Raw genomic sequence first — 27,773 nt, 5'->3', positions numbered from 1 at the left:
AGCAGCTGAAGGAGCATACTGCAAAGCAGAGGAGTTGAGTCTTGACCAAGTCTTCCATATCCTGTCCTCTCCACCCCATCTCTTTGATCTTAACTTCTAAATGCTCTCCTTGTTCACTTTGCTGCAGCTGCACTGGCCTCCTTGCCTTTCCTCCAACCCACCCAACCCACGCCTACCTCAGGGCCTTTGCACTGGCTGGTCCCTCTGCCTGGAGCTCTCCTTCCATACACTGGCTGACTCCCTGATATAGTTTATGTCTCTGCTTTAATGTAGCCTCATCAGAGAGACCTTCTCTAGCCACTCTATCTAAAAAGAGCACCTGCCTTCCAGCCGCACTCAAGTTCCTCACCCTCACTTATTTTTCTTCAAATAAAGCCAACAGTTTATTATTATCTATTTGTTTATCTGCTTACTCGCTGTCTCCAATCCACAGGTTACCCTCCTACCCCTACCAGTCTAGTTTAAATATCTGAAGAGGGACCATGTTTGTCTTGCTTAGAGCTGTATCCCCCTTAGAACCATGCCTAACTTAGTATATCAATGATAACAGTTGATTCAACTGAATAAACATGATTCAATTGAATTTGTTGAATGAGTGAATGAATGAATGGGTGGATGAATGGAGGAATGAAATAAGTTTCAGGTTCAGGATGGACTGGTTTATGAAGGGCACTGAATACTAGAGGTGGGTACAAAAGGGCAGGGCGTCCAGGGTAGCGAGAGTGATGACTGTATGTAATGAAGCAGGAAAGTCTGTAGATGAAGAGATACATGTTAAGGGTTTTATCTGGTCCAGGCACATTCATCCCACACTAAACATATATATATATATATATATTTTTTTTTTACTGTAGAAGAAGCAAACAGGATTTTGATAATTATCACTTCTGAAATTATTTGGTGACAAATATCGATACACTCATTAAATTAATTAAACAGGGAGGCCATTTGACTAAGGTGGTTCTAATACCTTAGCAGCCATCATAAGCAAACCAAAACCTAAGTCTGCAAATGCCTCATGGTTAAGAAATCAAAACCGAAGGACCACCGATCATAAATAGCCAACTAGGATTTCCCAAATAAGGCAATTACTTAAGCTATAGCCAATCAAACAATTTCCTTCCTTTGTTCCATGTCTTCTCTATAGAAGTCTTGCCCTTAGCAAGGGGAGCACTCTTAACCACTTTATATGTATACAAATAAAAGAGCTTTACTACGAGGACTTCCTTGGTGGCGCAGTGGTTAAGAATCTGCCTGCCAATGCAGGGGACACGGGTTCGAGCCCTGGTCCGGGAAGATCCCACATTCCGTGGAGCAACTAAGCCTGTGCACCACAACTACTGAGCCTACGCTCTAGAACCCGCATGCCACAACTACTGAAGCCCGAGCACCTAAAGCCTGTGCTCCGCAACAAGAGAAGCCACTGCCATGAGAAGCACGTGCATCGCAACAAAGAGTAGCCCCTGCTCGCCACAACTAGAGAAAGCCTGCATGCAGCAACAAAGACCCAATGCAGCCAAAAATAAGTAAACAATAAAAACTAATTGTATATATATATAAAAAAGAGCTTTATTACAGGGTCACCTGAATTGGGTCACTTGCATACAGAGGCTGACAAGTCCCAAGACCTGCATTCAGCAAGTTGGAGACTCAGGTGAGCTGAAGGTGTGGTTCCAATCCAAAGGCTGGAAAAACCAATGTCCCAGCTTGAAGGCGTTCAGGCAGAAGGAGCTCCCCGCTACCCGAGGGTGTGTCAGCCTTCTTGTTCTATTCAAGCTTTTGACTGCTTGGATGATTGCCCAGGGCAATCTGCTTTCCTCAGTCTACTGATCCAAGTGTCAATCTCATCCAAAACACTGTCACAGACACACCAGAATAATGTTTGACCAAATATCTGGGCACCCCATGGCCTAGTCGAGCTGACATGTAAAATTAACCATCACGGGGGTTGGGTGTAGAGTAGTAATACTACTCATCACTTGGGGTTGTGGGAATTAAATACAAGTACTAAGCACAGAGACTGGCATATAATGAGGGCTCAATAAGTGGTAGCTGTGGTTATTAATTTTGCCAAAACAGACATTTCTGGAAGATGATTCCTCTTACTAAGATAGGAAAACCTATGTACACCGGGGCAATGCCTTTAATTAGGAAACTCTCTATATATTTTTTGGAGTATATTTTCTTTACAATGTTGTGTTAGTTTCTGCTGTAGGACAAAGTGAATCAGCTATATGTATACATATAGCCCCTCCCTCTTGAGCCTCCCTCCCCCCTCCCCCCATCCCACCCCTCACAGGTCATCACAGAGCACGGAGCTGAGCTCCCTGTGCTATACCACAGGTTCCCACTAGCTATCTATTTGACACATGGTAGGAAACACTATTTGTTGAACTGATGAGCTCAGGGAGATTTTTGCCAAGAGTTGAAGACCCTCCATCTCTGCCTGGGAAGCTGACATTGGTCCAAAATTGATTCATGTGGACCACAAGCAAGCCCTGTTCTCACAAGGTCCTAAGGAAGCCCCAAATAATCATCACTTTGGAATCCTCCAGTGTGAACCTTTATTCAGGAGTGCACCAGGCCTAGGGAAAAATATTGCAGAAATGTATTCCATGTTTGATGCCAGGCTTCTCATAGCTGATAAGAGGCAGAGTTTAGCCCAGGACTGTAGGACTCAAGAGCCTACTAACACACCATACATCCTCCCTATGATGTCAGTTCTCTCACCCATCAAACATGGAGAATAATACCCATCTTTTCCACTGCTCAAGGGTGTTTGGGGAACAAAAAGTTATGCATGTGAAAGCATTATATAGACTTTAGAGAACGACACAGGTATAAAAGGGCAACATGGTCAGCTCATCTATACATTCCTGCATCACAAATATTTATTAAGCACCTACTCTGTGCTGAGGACTGTGCTAGGCCTCTGGGAAGCATGGGTGGTGTAAACCAGACACACTCTGTCTCCTAAGGGATTTTCTCAGCAAGGCCTTCTCTGATTTCAGATTGAGATCCCTGGTGAATGAATGGCTTCTATAGAACTTTGCTTCTTTTCTTTATAATATTTCAATTTGTTGTTCTGTGTGCATTTGAATAATTATTAATATCTGTCTCTGCTCCTTAGATCTTAAGCTCTGTCAGGGAGGAGTCTGGTTTTGCTCATCATTATAGCCCCAGGCCTACCACAGTGCCTGGCACAAAACTCGAACTCAGAAACTAGTTGTTGGATGGATGGATGGATGGATGGATGCTTTCTAAGTGCCCAGGATGTGTGTGAAATAATAGAAAATATATATTGGTGTCTGTCTCTGGTTTCTGACACAGAGCTCCTAAAACCCTTGTAATTTCCTCAGTAATAAGAGCACTAGGAGAATGTTTTGTTGTAGCATTTGTCCTTTCATTCTGGTTCCTGACAAAGAGCTCCTAAATCCCTAGGAGTTTCTGGGGTGATAGGAGTATCTTTTGTTTTAATAAGGGAACTCTTGATGGTTTCCTAGATGGGGGCTGGTCACCAGAAAGGCCAAGCCATGATTAGAAGCTTGAAATTTTCAGCCCTATCTCCCGTCCTCCAGGAAGTGGGGGAAGGGCTGGAGACTGAGCTAATTATCCACCATGCCTCTTTGATGAAGCCTCCATAAAAATCCCCAAAGTTCAGGGTCCGAAGAGCTTTCAGGGTGGTGAATACATTCTGTGCAGGGAGGGTGGAGCACCCCAACTCCACAGGGACAGAAGTTCCAGTGCTTGGGACCCTTCCAGACCTTACCCTATGTAGTTCTTCATCTGGGTATTCATCTGTATCTTCTATTGTATTCTTTACTATATAGTAAGCTGGTAAACATAAGTGTTTCCCTGAGTTCTGTGAACTGTTCAAGCAAATTATCGAACCTGAGGAATGGGTTATGGGGACCCCATTTTATAGCAAGGCGGTCAGAAGTACCAGAGACAAACTGGAACTTGCAGTTGGTGTCTGAAGTGGGGCCAGTCTGTGGGACTGAACCCTTAACTTGTGGGATTTGATGCTAACTCCAGGTAGATAGTGTCAGAACTGAAATGAATTGTTGGACATCCAGCTGGTCAGATAATTGGTTGATGTGGTAATAAACTCACACATCTCGTGTCAGAAGTGTTGAGTGTGGCATTAGTGTGAGAGTAAAGGAAATCAGTGTTTTTCCTAGGCAATGCAAAACACTGGGCAAAGCACTATCATCACTTCTATTCAACATAGTACTGGAAGTCCTAGCCACAGCAATCAGACAAGAAAAAGAAATAAAAGGTATCCAAATTAGAAGGGAAGAGATAAAACGGTCATTATATGCAGATGACATGGTACTCTATATAGAAAACCCTGAAGACTCCACACAAAAACTATTAGAACTGATAAACAAATTCAGCAAGGTAGCAGAATACAAGATTGATATACAGAAATATGTTGCATTTCTTTACACTAACAATGAAACATCAGAAAGAGAAAGTAAAACAAACAAACAGAAAACCCAATCCCTTTTAAAATCACGTTAAAAAAAAACCCCAAAACTAAAAATAAACCTGATCAAGGAGGTGAAAGACTTGTGGTCTGAGAACTATAAAACATTAATAAAGGAAACTGAAGATGATTCAAAGAAATGGAAAGATATCCCATGCTCTTGGATTGGAAGAATTAATATTGTTAAAATGGCCATACTGGGGAGATGTTCAAGATAGCAGAGGAGCAAGACGTGGAGATCACCTTCCTCGCCACAAATACATCAGAACAAGAAACTCTCCACATACCTGGGTAGGGCAAAAGAAAAAAAAAAAAACAGAGACAAAAGAACAGGGACAGGACCTGCACCTCTTGGAGGGAGGTGTGAAGGAGGAAAGGTTTCCACACACTAGGAAGCCCCTTCACTGGTGGGGACAGGGGTTGGCGGGGCAGGGGGGTAAGCTTCGGAGCCATGGAGGAGAGCACAGCAACAGGGGTGCAGAGGGCAAAGTGGATCCGCACAGAGGATCAGTGCCGACCAGCACTCACCAGCCTGAGAGGGTTGTCTGCTCACCTGCCAGAGTGGGTGGGGGCTGGGAGCTGAGGCTCGGACTTAGGAGGTCAGATCCCAGGGAGAGGACTGGGGTTGGCTGCGTGAACACAGCCTGAAGGGGGCTAGTGCACCACAGCTAGCCGGGAGGGAGTCCAGGAAAAAGTATGGAACTGCCTAAGAGGCAAGAGACCATTGTTTCGGGGTGCACAAGGAGAGGGGATTCAGAGCACTGCCTAAACGAGCTCCAGAGACGGGCATGAGCTGTGGCTATTAGTGTGGACACCAGAGACGGGCATGAGACTCTGAGGCTGCTGCTGCAGCCAACAAGAATCCTGTGTGCAAGCACAGGTCACTACCCACACCTCCCCCCTCCTGGGAGCCTGTGCAGCCCACCACTGTCAGGGTCCCGTAATCCAGGGACAACTTCCCCGGGAGAACACACGGCATGCCTCATGCTAGTGCAAAGTCACGCTGGCCTCTGCCGCCACAGGCTCGCCCTGCACTCTGTACCCCTCCCTCCCCCTGGCCTGAGTGAGCCAGAGCCCCCTTATCAGCTGCTCCTTTAACCCTGTCCTGTCTGGGGAGGAACAGATGCCCTCAGGTGACCTACACACAGAGGCGGGGCCAAATCAAAGCTGAACCCCAGGAGTTGTGCGAACAAAGAAGAGAAAGGGAAATCTCTACCAGCAGCCTCAGGAGCAGCAGATTAAATCTCCACAATCAACTTGATGTACCCTGCATCTCTGGAATACCTGCATAGACAACAAATCATCCCCAGACTGAAGCTTTGAACTTTGGGAGCAACTGTAGACTTGGGGTTTGCTGTATGCAACTGACTTCTGGTTTTATGTTTATCTTAGTTTAGCATTTAGAGTTTATTATCATTGGTAGATTTGTTTATTGATTTGGTTGCTCTCTTCCTTTTTTTAATGTATATATACATATTTTTTCCTTTTTCTCTTTTTCTGTGTATGTGTACGCTTCTTTGTGTGATTTTGTCTGTATAGCTTTGCTTTTACCATTTGTCCTAGGGTTCTGTCTGTCCTTTTTAGTATAGTTTTTAGTGCTTGTTATCATTGGTGGGTTTGTGTTTTGGTCTGGTTGCTCTCTTCTTTCTTTTTTTTAAATTACTTTTTAATTTTTAATAATTTTTTAATTTTTAATTTTAATAACTTTATTTCTCTTTCTTTCTTTCCTTCTTTCCTTCCTTCCATCTTTCCTTCTTTCTTTCCTTCCTTCTCTCTTTCTTTCCTTCCTTCCTCCTTTCTTTCCTTCCTTCCTTCCTTCTTTCTTTCTTTCCTTCCTTCTTTCTTTCTTGATTTCTTTTTTTCTCCCTTTTCTTCTGAGCTGTGTGGCTGACAGGGTCTTGGTGCTCCAGCTGGGTGTCAGGCCTGTGCCTCTGAGGTGGGAGAGCCGAGTTCAGGACACTGGTCCATCAGAGACCTCCTGGCTCCACATAATATCAAACAGCAAAAGCTCTTGCAGAGATCTCCATCTCAACGCTAAGACCCAGCTCCATTCAACAACCAGCAAGCTACAGTGCTGGATACCCTATGACAAACAACTAGCAAGACAGGAACACAACCTCACCCATTAGCAGAGAGGCTGCCTAAAATCATAATAAGGTCACAGACACCCCAAAACATACCACTGGACGTGGTCCTGCCCACCAGAAAAACAAGATCCAGCCTTATCCACCAAAACACAGGCACTAGAGTCCCCTACACCAGGAAGGCTACACAACCCACTGAACCAAGTTTAGCCACTGGGGGCAGACACCAAAAACAATGGGAACTATGAACTTGCAGACTGCGAAACCCCAAACACAGTAGGTTAAGCAAAATGAGAAGACAGAGAGATACACAGCAGATGAAGGAGCAAGGTAAAAACCCACCAGACCAAACAAATGAAGAAGAAATAGGCAGTCTACCTGAAAAAGAATTCAGAGTAATGATACTAAAGATGATCTAAAATCTTGGGAATAGAATGGAGAAAATACAAGAAATGTTCAACAAGGACCTAGAAGAACAAAAGAGCAAATAAACAATGGTGAACAACACAATAACTGAAATTTAAAATTCTCTAGAAGGAATCAATAGCACAATAACTAACGCAGAAGAATGGATAAGTGACCTGGAAGATAAAATACTGGAAATAACTACCGCAGAGCAGAATAAAGAGAAAAGAATGAAAAGAATTGAGGACAGTCTCAGAGACCCCTGGGACAACATTAAACACACCAACATTCAAATTATAAGGGTCCCAGAAGAAGAAGAGAAAAAGAAAGGGACTGAGAAAATATTTGAGGAGATTATAGTTGAAAAATTCCCTAATATGGGAAAGGAAATAGTCAAGTCTAGGAAGCTCAGACAGTCCCATACAGGGTAAATCCAAGGAGAAACACGCCAAGACACATATAAATCAAACTATCAAAAATTAAATACAAAGAAAAAATATTAAAATCAGCAAGGGAAAAACAACAAATACCATACAAGGGAATTCCTGTAAGGTTAACAGCTGTTCTAACAGCAGAAACTCTGCAAGCCAGAGGGAGTGGCAAGACATATTTAAAGTGATGAAAGGGAAAAACCTACAGCCAAGACTACCCTACCCAGCAAGGATCTCATTCAGATTCAATGGAGAAATTAAAACTTTTACAGACAAGCAAACGTTAAGAGAATTCAGCACCACCAAACCAGCTTCACAACAAATGCTAAAGGAACTTCTCTAGGCAGGAAACACAAGAGAAGGAAAAGACCTAAAATAGCAAACCCAAAACAATTAAGAAAATGGTAATAGGAACATACATATCGATAATTACCCTAAATGTAAATGGATTAAATGTTCCCACCAAAATACATAGACTGGCTGAATGTATACAAAAATAAGACCTGTATATATGCTGTCTACAAGAGACCCACTTCAGACCTAGGGACACATACAGACTGAAAGTGAGGGATGGGATTTCCATGCAAATGGAAATCGAAAGAAAGCTGGGGTGCCAATTCTCATATCAGACAAAATAGACTTTAAAATAAAGACTATTAAAACAGACAAAGAAGGACACTACATAATGATCAAGGGATCAATCCAAGAAGATATAACAATTGCAATTATTTATGCACCCAACATAGCAGTACCTCAACACATAAGGCAAATGCTAACAGCCCTAAAAAGGGAAATCAACAGTAACAAAAACATAGTAGGGGACTTTAACACCCCACTTTCACCAATGGACAGATCATTCAAAATGAAAATAAATAAGGAAACACAAGCTTTAAATGATATATTGAACAAGACGGACTTAATTGATATTTATAGGACATTCCATCCAAAAACAACAGAATACACTTTCATCTCAAGTGCTCATGGAACATTCTCCAGGACAGATCATATCTTGGGTCACAAATCAAGCCTTGGTAAATTTAAGAAAATTGAAATCATATCAAGTTTCTTTTCGTCCACAATGCTATGAAACTAGATATCAATTATAGGAAAAAATCTGTAAAAAATACAAACACATGGAGGCTAAACAATACACTACTTAATAACCAAGAGATCACTGAAGAAATCAAAGAGGAAATCAAAAACTACTTAGAAACAAATGACAATGAAAACACTACAACCCAAAACCTATGGGATGCAGAAAAAGCAGTTCTAAGAGGAAAGTTTAGAGCAGTACAATCCTACCTCAAGAAACAAGAAACATCTCAAATAAAAAACCTAACCTTACACCTAAAACAATTAGAGAAAGAAGAACAAAAAATCCCCAAAGTTAGCAGAAGGAAAGAAGGCATAAAGATCAGATCAGAAAGAAATGGAGGAAACGATAGCAAAGATCAATAAAAGTAAAAGCTGGTTCTTTGAGAAGATAAACAAAATTGATAAACCATTAGCCAGACTCATCAAGAAAAAAAGGGAGAAGACTCAAATCAATAGAATTAGAAATGAAAAAGGAGAAGTAACAACTGACACTGCAGAAATACAGAGGATCATGAGAGATTACTACAAGCAACTATATGCCAGTAAAATGGACAAATTCTTAGAAAAGCACAACCTTCCAAGACTGAACCCGGAAGAAATAGAAAATATAAACAGACCAATCACAAGCACTGAAATTGAGACTGATTTAAAATCTTCCAACACACAAAAGCCCAGGACCAGATGGCTTCACAGGTGAATTCTATCAAACATTTAGAGAAGAGATAACACCTATCCTTCTCAAACTCTTCCAAAATATAACAGAGGGAGGAACACTCCCAAACTCATTCAACGAGGCCACCATCACCCTGATACCAAAACCAGACAAAGATGTCACAAAGAAAGAAAAGTACAGGCCAATATCACTGATGAACATAGATGAAAACATTCTCAACAAAATACTAGAAAACAGAATCATCCAACAGCACATTAAAAGGATCATACATCATGATCAAGTGGGGTTTGTCCCAGGAATCCAAGGATTCTTTAATATTAGCAAATCAATCAATGTGATACACCATATTAACAAACTGAAGGAGAAAATCCATATGATCATCTCAACAGATGCAGAAAAAGCTTTTGACAAAATTCAACACCCATTTATGATAAATATCTTCCAGAAAGTAGGCATAGAGGGAACTCACCTCAACATAATAAAGGCCATATATGACAAACCCACAGCAAACATCGTCCTCAATGGTGAAAAACTGAAAGCATTTCCACTAAGATCAGGAACAAGACAAGGTTGTCCATTCTCACCACTATTATTCAACATAGTTTTGGAAGTTTTAGTCACAGCAATCAGAGAAGAAAAAGAAATAAAAGGAATCCAAACTGGAAAAGAAGAAGTAAATCTGTCACTGTTTGCAGATGACATGATACTATACATAGAGAATCCTAAAGATGTCACCAGAAAACTACTAGAGCTAATCAATGAATTTGGTAAAGTAGCAGGATACAAAATTAATGCACAGGAATCTCTTGCATTCCTATACACTAATGATGAAAAATCTGAAACAAAAATTAAGGAAACATTCCCATTTATCACTGCAACAAAAAGAATAAAATACCTAGGCATAAACCTACCTAAGGAGACAAAAGACCTGTATGCAGAACACTGTAAGACACTGATGAAAGAAATTGAAGACGATACAAACAGACGGAGAGATACACCATGTTCTTGGATTGGAAGAGTCAACACTGTGAAAATGGCTATACTACCCAAAGCAATCTACAGATTCAGTGCAATGCCTATCAAGCTACCACTGGCATTTTTCACAGAACTAGAACAAAAAATTTCACAATTTGTATGGAAACACAAAAGACCCCGAATAGCCAAAGCAATCTTGAGAGAGAAAATCGGAGCTGGAGGAATCAGGCTCCCTGACTTCAGACTATACTACAAAGCTATGGTAATCAAGACAGTATGGTACTGGCACAAAAACAGAAATATAAATCAATGGAACGGGATTGAAAACCCAGAGATAAACCCATGCACATATGGTCACCTTATTTTTGATAAAGGAGGCAAGAATATACAATGGAGAAAAGAGAGCTTCTTCAGTAAGTGGTGCTGAGAAAACTGGATAGCTACATGTAAAGAATGAAATTAGAACACTCCCTAACACAATACACACAAAAAAAACCCAAAATGGGTCAAGGACTTAAATGTAAGGCCAGACACTATAAAACTCTTAGAGGAAAACATAGGCAGAACACTCTATAACATAAATCACAGCAAGATCCTTTTGACCCATCTCCTAGAGAAATGGAAATAAAAACAAAAATAAACAAATGGGACCTAATGAAACTTCAAAGCTTTTGCACAGCAAAGTAAACCATAAAACAAGACCAAAAGACAACTCTCAGAATGGGAGAAAATATTTGCAAATGAAGCAACTGACAAAGGATTCATCTCCAAAATTTACAAGCAGCTCATGCAGCTCAATATCAAAAAAACAACCCAATCGAAAAATGGGCAGAAGACCTAAATAGACATTTCTCCAAAGAAGATATACAGATTACCAACAAACACATAAAAAGATGCTCAACATCACTAATCATTAGAGAAATGCAAATCAAAAGTACAATGAGGTATCACCTCACACTGGTCAGAATGGCCAGCATCAAAAAATCTACAAACAATAAATACTGGAGAGGGAATGGAGAAAAGGGAACCCTCTTGCACTGTTGGTGGGAATGTAAACTGATACAGCCACTATGGAGAACAGTATGGAGGTTCCTTAAAAAACTAAAAATAGAACTACCATATGACCCAGCAATCGCACTACTGGGCATATACCCTGAGAAAACCATAATTCAAAAAGAGTCATGTACCAAAATGTTCATTGCAGCTCTATTTACAATAGCCAGGACATGGCAGCAACCTAAGTGTCATTGAAAGATGAATGGATAAAGAAGGTGTGGCACATATATACAATGGAATATTACTCAGCCCTGAAAAGAAACGAAATTGAGTTATTTGTAGCGAGGTGGATGGACCTAGAGACTGTCATACAGAGTGAAGTAAGTCAGAAAGAGAAAAATAAATACTGTATGCTAACACATATATATGGAATCTAAAAAAGAAAAGTGGTTCTGAAGAACCTAGGGGCAGGACAGGAATAAAGATGCAGATGTAGAGAATGGACTTGAGGACACAGGGACGGGGAGAGGTAAGCTGGGACAAAGTGAGAGAGTGGCATCGACTTATATATACTACCAAATGTAAAACAGATAGTGGGAAGCAGCCGCATAGCACAGGGTGATCAGCTCAGTGCTTTGTGACTACCTAGAGCAGTGGGATACGGAGGGTGGGAGGGAGACACAAGAGGGAGGAGATATGGGGATATATGTATATGTATAGCTAATTCACTTTGTTATAAAGCAGAAACTAACACACCATTGTAAAGCAATTATACTCCAATAAAGAGGTTTAAAAAAACCCAAAAAGGCCATACTACCCAAAGCAATCTACTGATTTAATGTGGTCCCTATCAAATTACCCATGATGTTTTTCACAGAACTAGAACAAATAATCCTAAAATTTATATGGAACCACAAAAGACCCAGAATTGCCAAAGCAATCCTGAGGAAAAAGAACAAAGCTGGAGGCATAACCCTCCCAGACTTCAGACAATACTGCAAAGCTACAGTAATCAAAACAGCATGGTATGGCACAAAAATAGACATATGGATCAGTGGAACAGAAGAAAGAATCCAGAAGTAAACCCACATGCTTCTGGTCAATTAATCTTTGACAAAGGAGGTAAGAATACATGATGGAGAAAAGACAGTCTCTTCAGCAAGTGGTGCTGGGAAAGCTGGACAGCCACATGTAAATCAGTGAAGTTAGAACACACCCTCACACCATACACAAAAATAAATTCAAAATGGCTTAAAGACTTAAAATATGACACCATAAAACTCCTAGAAGAGAACATAGGCAAAACATTCTCTGACATAAATTGTAGCAATGTTTTCTTAGTTAAGTCTCCCAAGTCAAAAGAAATAAAAGCAAAAATAAACAAATGGTACTTAATCAAACTTATAAGCTTTTGCACAGCAAAGGAAACCATCAACAAAATGAAAAGACAACCTGCGGACTGGGAGAAAATATTTGCAAATGATGTGGCCGACAAAGGCTTACTTTCCAAAATACACAAACAGTTCATACAACTCAATATCAAAAACCCCCCAAACAACCCAATCAAAAAATGGGCAGAAGACCTAAATAGATATTTCACCAAAGACATACAGATGGCAAACAGGCACATGAAAAAAATGCTCAACATTGCTAATTTTTAGAGAAAGGCAAATCAAAAGTACAAAGAGGTATCAGCTCACAATGGTCAGAATGGCCATCATCAAAAAGTCTACAAATAAGGACTTCCCTGGTGACACAGTGGTTAAGAATCCGCCTGCCAATGCAGGGGACATGGGTTCAATCCCTGGTCCAGGAAGATCCCACATGCCATGGAGCAACTAAGCCTGTGCACCACGACTACTGAGCCTGCGCTCTAGAGTCCGTGAGCCACAACTACTGAAGCACCTGGAGCCCATGCTCTGCAAGAAGAGAAGCCACTGCAATGAGAATCACATGCACCACAATGAAGAGTAGCCCCTGCTTGCTGCAACTAGAGAAAATGCACACGTAGCAACAAAGACCCAACACAGCCAAAAATAAATAAATAAAATAAATAAATTTATATTTTTAAAAAGTCTACAAATAATACATGGCAGAGAGGGTGTAGAGAAAAGGGAACCCTTTTACACTGTTGGTGGGAATGTAGTGGTGCAGCCACTATGGAGAACAGTATGGAGGTTCCTTAAAAATCTAAAAATAGAACTACCATATGATCCAGCAATCCCACTACTGAGCATATATCTGGAAAAGAGGAAAACTTTAGTTCGAAAAGATACATGAATGTCAATGTTCATTACAGCACTATTTACAGTAGCCAAGACATGGAAGCAACCTAAATGTCCATCAACAGATGAATGGATAAATAATATGTGGTACATGTACACAATGGAATATTACTCAGCCCTAAAAAAGAAATATTGCCATTTGCAGCCACATGGATGGACCTAGAGATTATCATACTAAGTGAAGTCAGACAGAGGAAGACAGATATATCACTTATTTGTGAAATCTAAAAAAATGATACAAATGAACTTATTTACAAAACAGAAATAGATTCACAGACATAGAAAACAATCTTATGGTTATCAAAGGGGAAAGAAGGGAGGAGGGATAAATTAGGAGTTTGGGATTAACATACACACACTACTATATATAAGATAGATAAACAACAAGGGCTGACTGTATAGCACAGGGAACTATATTCAATATATTGTAATAACCTAAATGAAAAAGAATCTGAAAAAGAACATATATGTATACATTCTTATACATATATACATACATATTCTTTTTCGGATCATATTTTACATATATGTATAACTGAATCACTTTGCTGTACACCTGAAAGTAACACAATATTGTAAAGCAACTATATTTCAATTAAAAAATTTTAAAAAGACAATGGGCAAAGCAACTTATGGCTCAAATGTGTGTGATATTAATGATTTTTCAACATGACATTGGACCAAGGGATTTGGACTGAAATCCTTATTATGTAGCAACTAAAAGTTAAACTGAGCCAATCCCTTTGAAGTAGGTGTGACAGAGTTGAGACTGAGTGTTATCTTCTAAGAAGGGCTCCCGGGCCCAAATCAAGTACACCAAAGACTGTAGCGTCCCTTCCCCAGATCCTAAATGCACACAATATGGCCTGAGAGATTATCGCTGTCCTTGCTGTGGCTCCCAGATGCCACAGTACAGTTGTCATCTAGCCCAACCTGCTGCCTCGCCTTGGGGAGGCCGAGCCACAGTCCTACTTCAGAGGGCCCTCCTACCATTCCAGTTAAGCTACCTCCAATCCTTCTGGTGAAGAAAATGCTCCACCAGCCACAGGACATTGGAGTGTACTTGGTACCCAGAACCAATCCCATCAATCAGCCACCTCCAACTATCCTGGGGCCATAGACTTGGAGATTCACTTCCATAACAAAAGATGTGAAACTTGCAGTCCTGCTAAGTGAACAAATCTTCTGGGTTGTTTTTGTTTTTTTTTGATCTTGCCCTCTCACTGGAGGGAAAGTGATGAGTGGGAAACAGTTTCCAAAAAGAGTGGCCAACCTCATAAAGGACTCTTAAGCCTTTTGGATGGAAATATCTCAAAAGGGGTATGCCAACTGTCTCCAAATATATGAACTTTCCACATAGAACAAAGATCAGACTTAAATTTCCTGTGATCCTGGAGAGCACAGCAAGAACCCAGCTATGACCTCAGAGCGACAGCCTTTGATTCAATGAAAGGAAGAAATGTCCATCAGCCAGACCTTTCTGAAAATGAAATGGGCCACCTAGTCAGGTAGTGAGTCCTCTGTCCCTGGAGGTGTTCAAGACTGACCAAGGTATGGGTCCTATATTCCATTCTACTGTATGTGTAACAAGGGATGTTTCATAGGCTTGCTGTTCTTGAGAAAGGTCTGGATGCTGGAGTAGGGGAACAGGGATAATCTAATATGACAACACAATTAAAAGCCATTAGTAGCTCAATATGTGGGTATTGAGTACCTACATCCACCACACTGTGCTAACTATTTTGTACGCATGATGTCATTTAGTCCTCACAGCAATCTTAGGTATGGAATCCTTTAATTACCACCCTATTAGAGACAAGAAGACAGAGACAGAGATGTGAAGTAACTTGCCCAAGTTTGCACAGCTAGAGTGAAGATCTGGAACTCAAATCCTAAACTATTACCCATTCTGCTATGGTCCCATCGTCACCTCTGTCGCCCTCCCCCCGCTACCTCCCCAATTCCTCCTACTAGAGCATAATACCTATAAGAGCATAATAAGGAGATGTCCCCCAAGAAAGTTCATCGGAATGGGCCCCAACCCAGAACAGCAATGCTAATAACACAAAACGCCCAAATCGGGGGAAATTACTACACTTGAGTACACTTTGCAAATCACCGAGAGAGAGAGAGTCTTCCTACAAAGTGAGAGCCAATTTTAAAACACCCACATCCTCTGGCCTCACTCACTCTCTCCTCCCCAAAGGTTCTTCTGGCCTGGCTGGGGGAAAAAAATCCCTTTGCCTTCATTTGCATCGTTCTCGGGAGGAGGAAAGTGAGCAAGCTGTGAAGTCACTCCCCACAGAAGAGTCAGAATCACACCTTCAACTTGACCAGCCATTCCTGACTTCTCAGGAATCTGATTTAAAGGTCCCAAACAAGTCAAACTAATTAATCACTGTTTCCCCATTAATCACTGTTTCCTCCAAAGACTGTAACACTTGATCCTTAGCAAGAACATGAGTGCACCCCAGATGCTTACAAGAAAGGAGGGCACAGGGCACCAAAAAGAAAATAGAAAACCTGGAAGAATGGTGTTTTTTTCCTTTTCTTTTTTTTTTTAAATTGAGGTATAATTGACATGCAACATTAGTTTCAGGTATACAACATAATGATTTGATATTTGTACGTATGGTGAAGAGAGCATCACAATAAGTCCATCACCACACATAGTTACATTTTTTTTCTTGTGATAACTTTTAAGATTCACTCTCTTAGCAACTTTCAAATATACAACCTGGTATTGTTAACTATAGTCACCGTGTTGTACTGTACACCATCCCTAGGACTTAAATTTATTTTTTAACTGGAAGTTTGTACCTTTTGACTCCTTTCACCCATTTTGCCCACTCCACACCACCCCAACCCCCCACTAACCTCTGGCAAGCACCACCAATCTGCTCTCTGTATCTCTGAGTTTGGGGGTTTTTGGGGGTTTTTTGCTTTTTTTTTTTTTTTAAAGATTCCACATGTAAGTGAGATCATACAGAATTTGTCTTTCTCTCTCTGACTTATTTCACTTAGCATAATGCCCTCTAGGTCCATCCATGCTGTTGTAAATGGCAAGATGTCCTTCTTTTTATGGCTGAGTAATATTCCATTGTATGTATATGTGTGTGTGTGTTTATATATATATATATATATATATATATATATATATATATATAACACATCTTTATCCATTCCTCTGTCAATGGACAGTTAGGTTGCTTCCATGCCCTGGCTATTGCAAATAGTGCTGCTATGAATATTGGGGTACATGTATCTTTTCGAATTAGTGGGTTTTTGGGGGGCAGATATATACCCAAGAGTGGGATTGCTGGATCATATGGTAGTTTCCTTTTTAATTTTTTGAGAAACCTCCATATCTTTCCACTGTGGCTGCACGATTTACATTCCCAGGATTTTAATGTGCTCCCTCCCCATTGGACCGCAGTTCTAGGCTGCAAAGTCAGGTGGGGCCTCTAAGCTGCCATCACCTATCAAATCACGTTTACCCCAAGATTCAGGGAGGCCCTGGGGCTGTGAAATGTCACCTCCCAGCTGCATCTGGAGAACCACAAAGAATTTATGTGGGGCTAGGTCATTTTCTAAAGCGTTTCTCTATGTCCTACTAGGCAGTTTATTACAAGGATCTGAGGCTCTTAAAATCCCAGGGCCCTTGTGTGATCTAGAGGTCATGCCGTATTAAATTTTTCTAACTTCTTCTTCCCTTGCACCACCTCATGAAGTGCCTGCTTATCAGTGGGTCCCAGATCTAGGCTGCCTGGGTCCTGTCCAATCCCAAATCATCCCATTCTCCACCAGCGCCCTGGGGTGGCCTGGATTGTCTTTTGTTGAGCAGGAGAATAAAAATAATTTTAATCTCCATGAAATGCCAAAACCAAGCAGAGTGTGTGTGATTCTTTCCGGCCTCCCAGGGACCCCGGGCCGCTATGGCCCCATGCTGCCTGGGAGGAGAGAAAATGACTTAGCAGCACGAGGGCGATTCGTCATTAGAGCAACAAGGCCAGCGCGCTGCCCGGCCTTATCGGGGCGGGAGGCCTCACTGGATTCTATTAATTGCTGAATGCTGTTGGGTTTGGCAGATACAGGAAGCAGTTTACATGGCTACACAGTGCCCTGGCTCACAGTCTCTCTGAAATGGTATTATTGTAGCGGGATAATTGTGATTAGGGACAGTTCCCGGAGGAAGACCAGGCCTTTGATGATTGAGTCACTTCCTCCCCACTCCCTCCAGTGCGATAGGGTAGCTCGCCCCACAGACACACACCCTTTGCTGGCTAGCAGGTCCCACGCCCCACGACAAGGTTCCCAAGCAGGGCAGCCTGGAGCCTCATCAGAGCCAGGATCGTGGGAGAAATGGGAGCAGGCTGGAGACCACCCCTCCCCCCAGTTCTTTTTAGGTAATGGTGACAGGCAACCTCGTTAGTGATATCAATTGTGTGTCCCTGACTCCTGCGACAGCATGGACTTTGGAACTGGGGAGACCAGGTTCTACGCTTACTGGCTGTGTGACCTGGGGAAGGCCTCTCTTTGAGCCTCAGTTTCCCCATCTGCAAAGTGGTGGAGATAAGAGAATCTACCCCAACTGATGTTGAGAGGATTAAATGGATTACTTTAATGTTTAATAAACTGTAGCTGTTATTCTTATTGTTGTTGTTGCTGTTAAGAATGCCTCCCCTCCCTCCCCCCACATCCGCTCTCCCTTCTCCCAAAGTCTACTGAAGGCAGATCCAGTCACCTTCACTCGAGAGAAATGCAGCCGCCTCCGAGGTGAAGGCTGGAGAAGGACGTGGCTGTCTAGATGTGAAGGCCTGGAGTGGGCTGGATCTGAGTCTCGGCTTCCGCAGGGGCCATTTCTGGGCCCAGAGCTCCCCCAGAAACACAGCCCATCGCTTTCACCCTGCACTTGGTTTGTGGTCTTCTCTACCACCGGGTGCTGCCCTGGTCCACTCACTCACTCACTCTGGCTTATACCCAGAACAGCTTCTCAGGAGCTGTCCTGAATCCTGCTTATCTCAGACTTCATCGGGCTCCTAGGAGAAAAGCACCCTTCTGTGCACATGGGTAGGAACAGCATTTGCCCAAACAAGGGAGTCTGCCCTATTACTAGAACCCAGAGTGGGCCCTGCAACTGCCCTCAGATATGCATGGGGGTTGTGTGCTCTTAGGAAAGTCACTTTTCCTCTCAGAGCCTCAGTTTCTTCATCTGGTAAATGGGGATAAAAATACCTCTCTCAGAGTGCTGTGGTCAGGATGAAATTAGGTACGTATGCAAAACACTTAGTATAGTACCAAAAACATAGAGAATACTTACTATATGGCAGCCAAAGAAGTGAACCAGATGGACCAAGGAGAGCACTAAACACCTCCGACAGGCTCCGGGATCCAGAAAGGGCAGAGCTCCCGCTGCCCCAGAGATGCTTCTGAGACCCAATGTGCTTTAGGAACTGCCAGCCAGACCCAGAGTCCCCAGACAGTGGCAATATCCAGCAAGCTCTCAGGGGCAGACACTATGTTTGTTTTGTTCACCACTGTACCCTCAGTACCAGTGTATTTTTTTTTTTTTTTTTTTGGTACGTGGGCCTCTCACTGCTGTGGCCTCTCCCGCTGTGGAGCACAGGCTCTGGACACGCAGGCTCAGCAGCCATGGCTCACGGGCCTAGCTGCTCCGCGGCATGTGGGATCTTCCCGGACTGGGGCACGAACCTGTGTCCCCTGCATCGGCAGGCGGACTCTCAACCACTGTGCCACCAGGGAAGCCCATTACCAGTGTATTTGTTTCCCATGGCTGCTGTAGCAAATTACCACAAACTTAATGGCTTAAAACACCACCAATTTATTATCTTACCATTCTGGAGGTCAGCAGCCTGCCATCGGTCTCATGGGGTGAAAATCAAGGTGTTAGAGGGCTGCATTCCTTCTGGAGGCTCTGGGAGGGGGGTCTAGAGGCTATCTGAATCCCTTGGGTTGAGTCATGGCCCCTTCCTCCATCTTCAAAACCAGCAGCCTAGCATCTTCAAACTCAAGTCTGATTCCCATTTATAAGGACTTGTGATTACATTGGGCTCACCTGGATAATCCAGGCTACTCTCCCCAGCTCAAGGGCAGCTGATTAATTCCATGTGTGAACTTAATCCTCCCTTTGTTATATATCAATAACATACCCACAGGTTCTAAGGATTAGAATATGCACACTTTGAGGGAGCCATTACTTTGCCTACCACACCTAGTATGAAGGAAGATGAACAAAAGTCAGATAGTAACACTCACTGGCTTTCTATTTTGGGCTGAGCTTCCCAAGGACAGAGGATCTTGCAGTCCACCCCAGGACACAAGATGTTCACTTGTGAGAACAGTCATGAGCACATTACAAGTGATTACAACCTAGAGGGAGGTAACAGGGTACAAAAGCCCTTAGGAAATGAAGAGCCTCTGGCCGGTGCTCAATGAATCATAATATTTATTCAGCAAATATTTTGAGTGTCAATTAGGTTCTAAGTGCCAAGCAGGTTATGACGAATAAGATTACTATTCCTGCCCTTCAGGAATCTAAGAGCTCAGGAAAATCTTCTGGAAGAGGTAAGGATGAAGCCAGGGTTAGATAGGAGAAAACCAAGAATTTGGGGAGAGGGTGATGGTTTGCAGAGATAGTTTGCGTAGGTTACAAGCACAGAATCCGTAGCCAGGACTACCTGGCCTCAGAGTCTGGCCCTGCCATGTACCAGCTGTGTGACCTTTAGAAAGTTTCTTGGGAGTTCCCTGGCGGGCCTTCGGTGGTTAGGACTCCAGGCTTTCACTGCTGAGGGCCCCGGGTTCAATCCCTGATCAGGGACTTAAATCCTGCAAGCCGAGTGGCAAGGCCAGAAAAAAAAAAAAAAAAGAAAAAAGAAAGTTTCTTAACTCCCTACAGATAACTGTGCCTCAGTTATCTCGTTTAAAAATGGGAGTAACAATCACACAATATGTCATAGAGGTCATTGGGAGAACTGCATGACCAAGTATATGTAAAGTGCTTAGCACAGTATCTGGCACACTGCAAGTGCTATGTAAGTGTTAACTAATATTATTGTCCACTTCTTATCCTTCTGGCAGTCTTAAAATAGCAAGCAAGGAGTGAGGGAGAGTCCAGCAGATACTGGAAAGGAGACAGTTAAGACAACAAACGGGAATGCTCCTTTAGGGGTGGAATTTCCAGTTTTTAAATTCTCCCAAGGTGGAAAACAATGCAGTTTTTACTGATGGCTATTGGGTGACACTTTGTCTTCATGCAGTTTTCCTTGTGACCCCCTAATATAAACAGACCCAAGGGCATGGAGTTTGACCGGAGTAGTTTGGACTCGCCCCGAATGGACCAAACCTTGGCCTTGGTCTTTTCAGGCCCTGGCCCTAGATGCTGACAGAGTGGGGAGCAGGAAAGCCAGAAGCTACAGGCCCAGGCTGGTGGAGGGGGGCCCAGATTCTCTGGGGAAAGATCTTCTTTGGCCACTGGAATCTTTGACCAAACAGATCTGGAAACATCATTCTGGTTTACTGGACGTCCTAAGTGCCCACTCTCCCTTAAACTCAGAGCCAATGTTTGATTAGTGAGCAAACGTCTCCGTTATCATGGAGGGCTAAAAGTGGATTTATTTAAAGCATTTTCTCTTTGGAGGTGCAGTAATTGCTCTCTGATCAGGCAGGAAGTCCTATTGCTTGAAAGGAGCCAGTGTTATCAAGAGAAAACACATCAGCGCCTGTCCTCTTGGGAAGGGAATTGTGAGTAATCAACAAGGCTCCTCTCCAGCTGGTCATGGGGCTTTTGTTCAGATGGTGGACAGGTCAGGGAAAGTTTGAGCAGACAGTGCTTTGAAGGGGCGGGTGCAATTCCAATCCTTTCTCTTCATACTTTCCTCTCCAGGGGACAGGCTCCCTAGGGGACAGGCTTTCCCCAGGGAACGGAGCTAATCTGAAGCCATCAGACAAATCTGATTACATCACTCTCCTACTTGAAACCCATCAAGGGCACCCCTGTTACCCTCAAGATCAAGTCCAATTCCTTGATATGGTTTACAAGGCCCTTCATCACCTGGCCTTCACGGCCCATCTCTTCCGCCTGCTTTATCTATCATCACTCCCAATCAGTACTCTTTTTTTCTAGTTTTCTTAGTACATGGAATGTACACTCATCATGCCAGGAGCACCATCTCGACACATTATGTTGTGTTGGGTCTAAGATATTGCCCGTGAGCTCAGGAGACTGAATATACAGACATAAGAGGGAAGTCCAGTAAAAATCACGAAATGAATGAGACAGCCCTGACTGTGACAAAATTTCCCAAGCAAGCCCCACAGCCTAGCAGTTTTCTGTGTGTTTTTGTACTAGTCTGTATGCTTCTTGAGAACAGGAGAAATTTCCGAGACCTTAGTTCGTCTAACCAGAAGACACTATGGAAGGCAAGAATGATGATACTGATAGTAGGTGTTTAGTAACCTACTATCACTAAGTATCATTTACTGAGCACATACTATGCTCCAAGCTGTGCTAAAGACTTTGTGTGCCTTGTCTTATTAAATTCTCACAATGACTGTAAGAGGTAAGTATTATTAGCCCACTTTTATAGATGAGAGTGTCAAGGTTCACCAAGACAGTCATTTACCCAGGGTTATACATCCAGGAAGTAGTAGAACAGAAACTCAAACCTAGGTTTTCCTGAGCCAACCATCCAGAATTCAAAGGCATACAGCTTCCTAATGTGTGGACATGTGCATGGAGCGTCCAGGGCTTGGGGAGGGGGGCCCAGGAAAGGCAGGACAGACGTAATCAGGGTAGGGCCTCTTTTGTTTGGCTTCACTTCAAACAAAGACGACAGCAGGGAAACTGAAGCCCCTACTTCCCTTCTCTGAAGACCAAAGCATGGCAAAAATAGGAGCGACAGGAAGCATTTGATCCCAACGTGTTAAATGAGCACAGACATCCTGCCAGCTTTGCCATCAGGGAGTGCCCAAGAGCAGCTGCTACATGCAGGCCAGTCAGGAGGCCAGCCTGTGGGGCAGTGCCCAGCCAGACGCCCTCAGATTGACGTGGATCTGGGTCTGCTGGCATTTCTCCAGGGTTCTTAGAACATTGGACATAAGAGCGCCCAGGGTGCTTAGAGATTGTTATGGCCCGAAGAATGCACCTTGCAGACCTCCGAGCTCAGGAGGCCCTAGCTGCTTTCTCTGAATGAGCTCCCTGGAGTGTTTGTTCCGAGGCCACACTTCCCAGATGACAGAGAACAGCACAGATGCTGAGGCAGACCCATTCCTGGGAGACACCAGACCCCTCTGACAGCTGTCTTTGGTTTGAGGACTCCTTGATGGTCTTGTTAAACTTGCCTCAGATTTAGAACCACCTAAGATGCTTCCACTTATTCCTTCCTCCTGTCTCCTTGACGCAATGTCAGACTTGCATCGTGGTCTGAGGGCTCTCCCAGCTTTTCTCAGCTTCCTCCTCATTTTTCTCTCATGGGAATTTCTTTCCTAATGTCCTTGCGTGTTCACCCTCCTCTTGGCATCTGCTTCTCAGAGGACCTGAACTAACTCAGAGATCATCTAGTAATCGCCTCATTTTATAGTTGAGAAATTCGAAGCTCAGAGAGGCAAAGGGATTTTTCTGAGGTCACACAGTAAACTCTTGCAGAGCACGAAATGGTTCTCCCAGCTTACAGGTCATATCTGTTTACTTTGCCTCATGTGTGCTTGGAGTGGGAGGGAAGTGATGAGACTTGTGTGAGAGTTTCTTCAAAATAAGGCCCCTCACACACTCACTAGTATCTCTCTCTAGCTTGAGACCCAGAGGGAAAAACAGTGTATGTCTTATTCACCCATTTGTCCCAAATACTCCAGTCTCCAAAGCTTGAGCCCTTAACTACACTGCCTGCCTGATGTAATAAATGTGAGCGTACCATTCAAATAAGAGAGGTTATTATTGCTTTTGCAAATGGAGCCAGAAAAGTGCATAGACGTCCACCAGCAAATGTGTGTGGCGAGAGCAGATGGGAAGAGAACTGGAAGATATGGGGACCTTCCCAACCAGAGAAAAGAGAGCATCAGCATTTGCTCAGGGGCCTCTCTCTGTTGGGGCCTAAGCTGACCTGTCAGTTAAGAGGCTTCCTGCTAATTTCTTCTGCACCTGCCCAGGAGCTGGGGCTGCTTCGTGGCTTCCATCATGCTGATTGCCACTGTCTCCCCAGTGACACTGAGCTCAGTTCCTGATAAGGTGCTTCCTTAATAGTCTCCCATTTCCCTGCTGACACTAGAAAATAGGCCTGACTTGGCGATGTCTTACTGCACTGAGTGAGGCGGAGCTGTCACCCCCAGCCTCACAGCCTGAACCATTAGTGGACCTAGAATCAATATCGCTCAGGCAACCCTTGTTTCCCTGAAAGCGTGCATTTGGAACGTTTGCTGTTTGTCAGGCAGTCCTTTTCTCTAACGTCCCACGGTCCATGGCCCTGGTGCCTGAGTCTCTCCTTCTTCTATAGAGTGCGGAGCAGAGTTTGCAAGTTCCAGGCATTATCAGCTTGCTCTCTTCGGAGCAAAAGAATTACAACTTTCATTGTAATTGGCAAACGACTGTCTTGGTTACAGTTCTTTGGCTGCAAGCAACAGAAATCTACTGTGGTGACTGTAAGCAAAGTAGGGCCTGATGGGAAGTTACTTCAGAACACAGCAGTGAGGCTAGATCAGCACCAGCCAAGCTTCTTCAAGTCCAAGTTCACGGGAGAGAGTGTCATTTTGGTGTAGTCTGGGCCACTTGCATACCCTTTGGTCAAAGGAGGGTGGGTCAACTAGATGGTCTGAATCTAACAAAGGTCAGTGATGATACCAGAAGAGGAGAGAATGGATGTGGGTCAGGCAAATAATGGAACTCCACTAGGTGGACAGACATCTGGGGATGTAGGACCAAAGGAAGTTCTAATGACCAGGTGTACGGTAATTCAGACCCCTCCCCCCACCCACCCCCAACCCCACCGGCCTAGATATCTCCACTAGGCCTGTGAAAAGTGCCTGGCACTGGACGTGTGTTCAATAAGTGACAAATGATGCCTTTAGTGCTTGAATTCTTGCCTTTGTAGCATAATTTTAAACATTAGGCAAAGTGAAAGCACCTGGTGGAATGCTGCAGGCATGGCCTAATTATCATGCTGTATATTTATTTATTTGGCCCAGCTGCAGGGCTTGGGGGATCTTAGTTCTCTGACCAGGGATTGAACCCATGCCCCCTGCAGTGGAAGCACGGAGTCCTAACCATTGGACAGCCAGGAAAGTCCCCTAATTATCATCTTGAATTACATGAAGAATCCTGCCCAGTGCTGTGACCAGCTCCTTTTGGGAGGGAGGTCCAAGAGGGAGGGGATACATGTACACATATAGCAGATTCACTTAGTTGTACAGCAGAAACTAACACAACATTGTAAAGCAACTACACTCCAATAAAAAAAAATTCAAAGAATAAAAGACTGTTGCTAAGTTTAACAGGTAATGGAAACAATCTGAGATATTTGAAGGCCTGGGTGAACTGTAGAAAAAGAAACTTGCAGTCTCTGGGAAGGGCTGTAGGAGAGCATTGCGGACCCTGCTTCATAACACATACTGTTAAACAGAGCAGAATTTCATCCATATGGGATACCTTACCAGCACCATCAGACAGGATTTGCACTGTAACTGCTTATTTGCTTGCCTGAATCCCTTTCTGGATTGCAGCTCCTTGAAGAAGGAGGGCAGGGGCTGGGATCAGTTCACTGCTGTATCCCTGGGGTCCAACACAGGACATGGCACACAGTATATACTCAGAAAATATTTGTCGACTGAATGAATGAGTGAATGGCAGGGTGTTGATGACCTTTCAAGGTCACTGGTTGGCTAACTGCAAGGTGTTACAGCCGCTGTCCCACATCTGCTTGTAGCATCAGAATAAAGTCTCCTGGAGCCATTCGGGTGGCTGCAGAGCTGATCTCATAAACTGTTCTTATCCGAAACCTTGTAATGCTTATTGAATGAAGGGGAGAGAGAGGGTGGGAGGACCAGCAGGGAAATTCATGATTCAGAGGTGAGGCTGGGAGGAGAGGAAATGGAACGCAGAGGGGCGGGGGAGGGGATTGACAGGAAATTCCTGTGGGGACCCAGGGGTGGCTCCATTGTCAGGAACTTCATTTACTTCTGACCTGGACACTGCTGACCAGAGGTCCCCTCCTGACCCAAATGCCCATGGGCTGGAGGGCAGGAGGCCAAGACTATACTGTACGTGCTCCCCCAAAAGAGAAGTGTTCAGTAGCGATACAGGACATGTCAAAGGCAGTTCTTGACTGAAGGCCACGTATGGGTTGAGAGAATAAATGCTATAGGAGTGCAGATGTGTAGGAGACCATCATGGCCAGAGGTGGTCCAAGGTGTCTTCGTGGGTAAGAAGAGGGGTTCGGGTTGGCCTCATACGATGGGAGAGATTTGGATACATGGAGAAAAAGGAGCACAGGCAGGGGACAGAGTCTGAACAAAGCACAAATGTAGAATAGCAGAGTGTCTTTCTGAGGCAAGAAGGTCCTGGCAAACTCAGGACAATGGCAAGTCAGAGAAAAGGTGAGACAAGGCGGCTGGGGTCAAATCAAGGAGAGGTCTTCATATCAAGCTATAAAAAAAACTTTTTTTAAATCAAGCTAAATTAATTTTGATTCATAGATATATATATATATTTTATAAGTACTATCCACATGTGAATGAATGAATGTGAAAATGCACAGGACATAAACAGGAGGGAAGGAGCTGGCTCTTCTGCTGTTGAAACACCTCAGCCCAATCCAGCGATGACAAAAGGCTTTAAACAGTCAGCCTTACAGGTGAGGTGCTCACCTCCACGCCTCAGGGCCGGGAAGATGCCATCCCCCTCCTTCACCTAACGGTTACGGCTTCACACAGTATTGGCAACTAAAGTGTTTCAGTTCATAATAAGGAATATTTAATAAGTGAAACAGCCTGGATTCTAGGTAGTTTCCATTTCCCCAGATGTTTCTGTGTCCCCAGCTACTTTTGAGCTCGTAAAGAGGCGACTCCGGGTCTCCTTTGCTTCTGCAGCCCTCACCCCCTCCACCACCCATTTCACAGTGAGAGCTCAGGCTGACGTCCAGGACTTAATTACTCTACGACAGGGCCTTGGTGTGGGCTGGCAGAAGAGATGGGCAGGCTAAGATAAACTGTGCTGGAGTTCTGGGGCAATGCCTACAGCGGAGTGAGCATCCCCAAAGGTCTTCTCTCTCCCGCCAGGCAATAGAGGGGTTCAGCCAAGCGGGTTAACCTGGTAAGTAAACTAGGATATTTCCCTTGGATGAAATTTAAGGGATGCTGAGAAGGCTCCCTGCCTCCAAACTGCCCACCCGATCCCTTAATTTAGCGGGATGCTGCCTAAAATTCCATAATCAAAACTTGACCTCTTAGCTAGAAGCTGTGATCGCTAACTTCTAAAGCCGTTATCAGTCCGTTATACCTTACTGTGAAGGTAGGTTCTGAAAGCACATTTTGACAGGGAGGCTGGAGAGGAAAAGGAAGATGTAACCTGAGTACTTGAGGTGGAAGATGAGAGACATAGTGCTAGAGAGAGTGCAGGGAGGAGCTGGCGTTGTGACTGACTCTGCCCAGCACAATTTTGCTGAGTTCTAGCAACTAATCCTAACAGCGGCCAGACCATCCAGTTATTAACACAAATGTTTCATACACTCTGTCTGACGACAGCACCAGCCGGATCATTTAGATGGCTGCATGAGGCAGCTAAATCCGTAGTCGCTGGCTGCTCTGACACATAGGGGAGCTCGGCTAATCTTAACATTAGCAGGTTGCAGCGCCTCATCCACAGCTGCTTGCTACACAGGGTGAGTGAGGCTGTCCTCAAGATCCCAAGGAGGCCCAGGGAGCTCAGGAAGATGGAAGCGCTCATTCTTATTATAAAATCCCCTGAGAGCAGCAGGCTATTCAGAGGATCGGTGTGGGGGGCACTTTTCTTCTGAGGAACTTTGCCTTAGAGTCTCACGCTGCATACTTCCTGGTCATAATAATTTGGAGAAAAATATTGCTAAAAGGCTGCATAAACAATTTTAATTGGCCTGGCCTCCCAAAATGTGCTATTTTTGTTCTGCTGCCAGCCTTGCTTTTTTTACCAGCTAATTATGCCCAGCATTTAACTTTCGGCAAAAAAACAGGAAATAGGACATTCATTACTCGAGTGACAACTTTTCAACAAGCCCACATTTCAACATCCATTGTGTAATTTCCTCTCCCTGGCTTACGGTTAGTTGTTGCATCGGGCCTTTGGAAACAAGCAGCTCC

This window comes from Phocoena sinus, chromosome 8 (assembly GCF_008692025.1).
Source record: "Phocoena sinus isolate mPhoSin1 chromosome 8, mPhoSin1.pri, whole genome shotgun sequence".
Lineage (NCBI taxonomy): Eukaryota > Metazoa > Chordata > Mammalia > Artiodactyla > Phocoenidae > Phocoena > Phocoena sinus.
This window is presented reverse-complemented; position numbering follows the sequence as displayed.